General features: G+C 48.1%; 1 protein-coding gene across 1 annotated transcript in view; it reads left to right on the top strand.

Moving 5' to 3' along the window:
• Positions 1-737: 737 nt before the first annotated feature.
• Positions 738-6,000, top strand: part of ITCH (itchy E3 ubiquitin protein ligase) — an 86,147-nt gene continuing 80,884 nt past the window's right edge. The window contains exon 1 of the mRNA XM_044296775.1: positions 738-859. The gene's annotated coding sequence lies outside the window, so the exon portion shown is untranslated. The remainder of the gene's footprint in view (positions 860-6,000) is intronic.

Genomic DNA, 6,000 nt, shown 5'->3' with positions numbered 1-6,000 from the left:
CTAGTTCACCGCTGAGCTCTTTTAATAGCTTTGGGTGTATCCCATCAGGCCCCTGTGACTAATTTTGGACAGCTGACTTAGAACCTCTTCCCCTGTAAAGACACATGCATCAAAAGATTCATTAGTCTTCCTTCCTTCCTTCCTAACTGAGGTCCTTTTCCTTCATTTTCCTTTGTAAAAACTGAACAGGAGTTCTCTCCTCACGTATGTTTGGAGCAAGTTGCCAGGTATTCTTCTGCCGTTTACACCATGACTGCTGAGGCCACTGACTGGTTTCAGCTGTTGGGTAGAGGTGATTGATGAATATATGTCATTTTATCACCATTCTTGTCGGGGGAATTTTTTATTTTTTTATAACTCCTTTAATTTGCATGCACTGCCCAAGGGTCTCCATTCTTAAGCCACTAATTTCCATTTTCAAATATTGAATAGTGTGAATAGTTAGGAATTGCTATACAAATAATGAATTTGGCTTGTTAGTGTTGTGGCTTCAATACACCGACTAAAACGCGGCGCCACACTAGAATGTACATAAAACCCTTTTCAAGCTTCCCGCCAAAAGTGTATTAAAAACTTTATTGACACCTAGCTGACGCAAGTACTCCCGCGCATGCGTCGTACTAACGCGTCCACTACGCAAGTCCTCTGCCGTGCACGCCTCTTTCAACTAAAAAGCTTTATTGCGTGGAGACAGTCTGTGTTGTGTTGCCTCCTGCGCATGCGCAGTGATTACTGTAGTTTCCTCCTTTTGCAGCGGCCGCTGCCATCTTCACCGGGGCGGAAGAGTCGAGTACGCGAGTTTCGTCTTGACAGCGCCTTCGGGCCCCAGCTGTGTTGTGTCAGGCCGTTCCCTGGCGTGGTGAGTGTCATTAGGAACGGGGGGTAAACGTTTTGTTGTGCGGTGGCTTGTGGCTCCGTCTTGTCATGTGCCTGTGACTGGTGCTGTGGAGCTACGCAGCGGTGGGTATGTCCTCGTAGTATGTGGCTGTTGTTACGTGGTCTCATGACAGTCCTGCTGTGGTCCTGGTGGACTGTGGAGAGATCCCTGTTACTTCTGCCCAGTGCTGATCAGTTTTTTTTCAGAAACTTCAGAAGCCGGTTTTATTTTTTTTATTTTTTTAGTACATTAGAAATATCTAGACATCCATAAAGAACAACAGGTTAAGTGTCAGCAACTACCGACTCCTGGGATTTTATTCCCTTCCTGCCATTCCTGCTGTTAGACCCAGAATGACAAGCCAATCAGAATACAGAGATGGAAGGGGTGATCGGAGGGTTGTGACTAGTTCTCCCCCATCCACAGGAAAAGGGATAATTATTAGATTGTTGGGGGTCCTACCGCTGGGGGCTCCAGTCATCAGAATGGGGACCCATAACCCTCACGGCCTCCTGAAGCTACCCTAGATGCAGCTCTTTTAAAGGACATGTTCACAGTTGTGATTCAGATCTGGCAGCCTGGTCCGGCATACATGGTAGCTGTCGGTTAGACAACATCCGCAGCACTCGGCGGTATTTGTCCATCCGAAACACTGCATTTATGCCAGATCACATCCGGACCCCATTACGGTCAATGGGGATCCAGAGGTGAACTGCGAAATCTGTCAGGCTCTGGATCCGGTGCCACCTATGTGAACCTTCCCTCAGGGTGGTGCCATGTAGAGCCGGAACTCCCATAGAGGTGAATGGAGCCGCAGTGCACGTGCCCAACAGGCCGCTTCGTTAATTTTAGATGGCCCAACGAGTACAGGATCCTGTTTTCATGATCATTAGGGGTGCTGGTGGTAGGACCCCTGCCGATCTAAGAGTTATCCCCCCCCCCCAACCCCCCCGCATATCCTGGAGATAGGGGATAACTTGTCGCAACTGGTAGTCTCATTTTGACAGCTCCTGTCTGTGGTACCTGTGAGGGCCCATGAATGTTGTAGAGGAGGTCGCCTGCTCGAAGCCCTTGTCTTAGAGCGACTATCGACCACTGGTGGAGCCGGCGCAGAAGGGTCTACAGCAGATGCGGCATCAGTACTCGTCGTAGCTTCACAAAGCCGTCTGCTCCATGTATTGCAGTCTAGTGCATTGACGATTCGCCATCAGGTTTGTCTAAAAAGTATTCATTCAATAAAACAGGGGTCATGGACGTCAGGCACTCCAGCTGTTGTGAAACTACAACTCCCAGCATTCTTTTTTTGGGAGTAGCCCGGAAAGCTGAGCAGTGTTGTGGAGTGCAGGAGGGCACTGAGTATTTTCATCGTTGGGATGTGCCATAATTGTCTAACATCTGGGACCCGCTACTTTCCCGAGAATGGGGCCCCACCACGAAGGTAGAGCGAGCCGTGCAGGAGCATCTTTCTCCATTTACTGCTATGGGATTTCCAAGAATACTGAAGCGCTGGCTTTTTCCCGAAGTGAATGGAGGCTGGCTGCACATGCACAGTGGTCTCTCCGCTCGCTGCTATGAGATTTGTGAACATAGCCAAGCTCGGCTATTTTCGGAAGGACACATAACAGTGAATTGAGAGGATGCCCGGCATGCACTTCTTGTAGATTTACAGAGGAGCAGGTCCCAGATCCACACCTAATGGAATTGTATAGCATTTTCTTTCAATATGCCATAAATGTCCAGAAGGGAATACCCCTATAAAATGACCCTCCAGTCATATGTTAACCACTCGTGAAACGTGTAGGCTTCAGCCTGTATCTAAGAAGTGGTTAAAAAAAAAAAAAAAATACTGGTAGTCATGGTGGCAGATGTCGCCATTGGTTCAGACTGCTGCTAGGTGGTAGCTGTGATCTAAAACCACCTTCAAAGATATATCAGCACAGTCTCCTCTGTGGAGATGGCGGGCACTGGTTGGCAACTCCATTCACCAGCCACCGCCATCCCACTCCACACTACATCACTGGGTTTCTAGAAGTCCTTTTTTTTTTTTTTTTTTGCAATGAAATATAGTGCAACATGTCGCTCTGGTACCGGACCTGTGCACATTGCTTGGGGTTGTGCAAATAATCTGTACAATTTAGGACGATGGTTGCTTCCTCGGCTTGCATTGTAGTGTAGCGGATGTATGCAAACTAGATATATCTGGGATTATCAGTGGACTTTGGAGGTTGTGTTCACTGAGGAACCTTTGTTATGTTTGCTTTGCTGAATACCGTCATACAGCATGTACCTGAGATTGGTTTAGACTTCATTCACATTCTGACCTTATGGTGATAGTGGATTCATCAGCTGGTAATGCAGAAGTAAAACCGCATGCGTTTTTCTGATGAGGTCTTCCGGTGACTTCAAAAGCGCATCCAAACTGCTGTGTGAAAACCCATCCTAGAAATCGCGAAGTTGTCGATTTAATGGCTACACCAGTAACGTGTCCACCAGAGGGTGATCATACCCATGCTGGGGTGAAGGTGGACACGCGGGAGCCAGCGCACAGGACCGTAGGGAAGCGGGTAAGCATGATTCTTTCTCCGACAACCCCTTTAAGGGTCCAAGCATGTAGGTACAGTGGGAAGTTTCCTTGCTCTGCTCATTCCTTGGAGAGACCCTCTTCTTCGCTTGCGCAAACATCGTAACTTACTGTTCAGTGCATCCACAGAAGACTCTCTGAAACGATGGCGCGTTATGATCGCTGGGGGACTGACCTCTGGAACCTCCTCTGATCCTGAGAATGAAGGCGCTGCCTTGGCACAGCTTGACAGGTTAAAGTTCTTGGTGGTTTAGAGGTCAGACCCCCACCGATTATAAAGGGATGGCATATTCTAGGATATTCCAATAACTTTATAAGACAGGCGTAATCCTTTAAAGGGCAACTATCACCATGAAACTGCAGTGTGAGCTACAGGCAGCATGTTATGGAGCAGATTGATGTATAATTTTATGGGAAAACTTGTAATTTTATTAATTTATATCTCTGCTCGTTCTGGTCTTTGAAGACAAGGAGGCGGTCCTATCAGTGATTGACAGCTATCTCTATACACAGTCATAGACGGAAGGCTGTCAGTCACTGATCGGACTGCCTCCTTGGCCCCAGAGCAAGCTTAGATATACATTTTATAAATTGTAAGTTTTATTGAAAACTAGCTGAAGAACCCGTCTTCGCACTGGTATATTTAATCTATTTCATTTAATGTTTGTGTGTGCCGTTAAAATATATTGACAGAATTCACTATAACAGTGACATCCACAGTGCCTCGTCTCCTTAAAATGGGACCTTCATAGCAGCCCACCCCCTTAACTTTGACCTTTACAGCAGCCTGCCTCTTTAACAGTGATTTCCACAGCACCCCACCCCCTTAACAGTGACCCCCAGAGTACCCCATCTCGTTAAAGGGGTTATCTCATCTTTAGACAATGGGGGCATATCGCTAGGATATGCCCCCATGGTCTGATAGGTGCGGGTCACACCTCTGGGACCCGCACCTACAAGGAGAACTGAGCGGAGAAAGTGGAGGAGGATGCACTGCGCATGCGCAGCCGCCCTCTATTCATTTCTATGGAGCCGCCGAAAATAGAATGGGAGCGATGGCCGCGCATGCACGGTGCGCACCCATTCACTTTAATGGGAGAGGCGGGGAGCTGCGCCTGGTGGTGGACGGACCCCGGGAAACCCGGGGTCCTCCAGCCACAGCTCTCCCCGACTCTGTTCTCCTTGTAGGTGCGGGACCCGCACCTATCAGACAATTGGGGCATATCCTAGCGATATGCCCCCATTGTCTAAGATGAAATAACCCCTTTAAGTGATTTCCACAACACCCTGCCCCCTTAACACTGACCTCCATAGCGGACCGTCCCCTTAAAGGGGTTGTCTCATGATGGACGATATGCCCCCATTGTCTTATAGGTGCGGGTCCCAGAGTCATCTATATCGAGAGCGGAGCCCCACAAGGTGGTGGCTGGAGGACTCCGGTCCGGCCACCACCGACCTGGCTCCCCATAGAAGTGAATGGGAGCGCACCACACACCCCGCTCCCATTCATTTCTATAGGGCCGACGAAAATAGCCGAGCTAGCACTCGGCTATTTTTGCTGGCCCCATAGAAAATGAATGGAGGGCTTCTGCGCATGCGCAGTGCGCCCTCCTTCCCTTGCGGGGCTCCGTTCTCGATATGGGTGCGGGTCCCAGCGGTGGGACCAGCAACTATAAGACAATGGGGGCATATCCTAGCGCTATGCCCCAAGGTTGGCCAGAGTTCCGGTTTTAGGCCAGACAGTCCGGCTTTCAGACTCCCTGTCCTCCGTCCGGCGCAGGGCCTGGACGGATACAGGGATGTCCTTTTTAAAAGCTCACTCTCGGACAGCGGAACAGTGAAGAAAAAGGGCTGGGTTGTTATGGAAACCTGGAGTAAAACTGTGTGTATGTGGAGACTAAGGACCTGTGAGCTTCTATTGGCTGATGAGGGAAATGTGACCGTGTGTATGGCATTTGGAATATGAAGAGAGAGACCTGAAGGCTTGTATTGGCTAATGTAGGTCATGTGATGTGCGATATTTGGATTTTTGGGGAATATCTCAGGAACGGTACGTTCTAGAGAGCTGAGACCTGATCTAAAACCATTCCGGACACCTGATGTAGCTGTGTGCCAAACTTTGTGATTGTAAATGCGATGGAGCGGATTCCTTTAGCGAACATACATGCACACACACATATATATACTCAGCTTTATATATTAGATTTTCCCACAAAACTATTGGGATCATTTATCAAACTGGTGTAAAGTAGAACTGGCTTAATTGCTTATAGCAACCAATCAGATTCCACCTTTCATTTTGGACAGCTCCTTTGAAAAATGAAAGGTGGAATCTGGTTGCTATGGGCAACGAAGCCATTTCTACTTTAGACCAGTTTGATAAATGACCCCCTATATATAATCAAGTCTATCTATCTATCGCTACCTGTAGCTCAGGCACCATGTTCAATGTGACGGGTTCCCTTTTAATATTCTTACAGGGCAAGGTTTTATTTTGCATACGTGAAATATTTCCACTGTGGTTTTGTTTGCGTTGTAACCG

Source organism: Bufo gargarizans, chromosome 6 (assembly GCF_014858855.1).
Source record: "Bufo gargarizans isolate SCDJY-AF-19 chromosome 6, ASM1485885v1, whole genome shotgun sequence".
Taxonomy (NCBI): Eukaryota; Metazoa; Chordata; class Amphibia; order Anura; family Bufonidae; genus Bufo; species Bufo gargarizans.
This window is presented reverse-complemented; position numbering and strand designations above follow the sequence as displayed.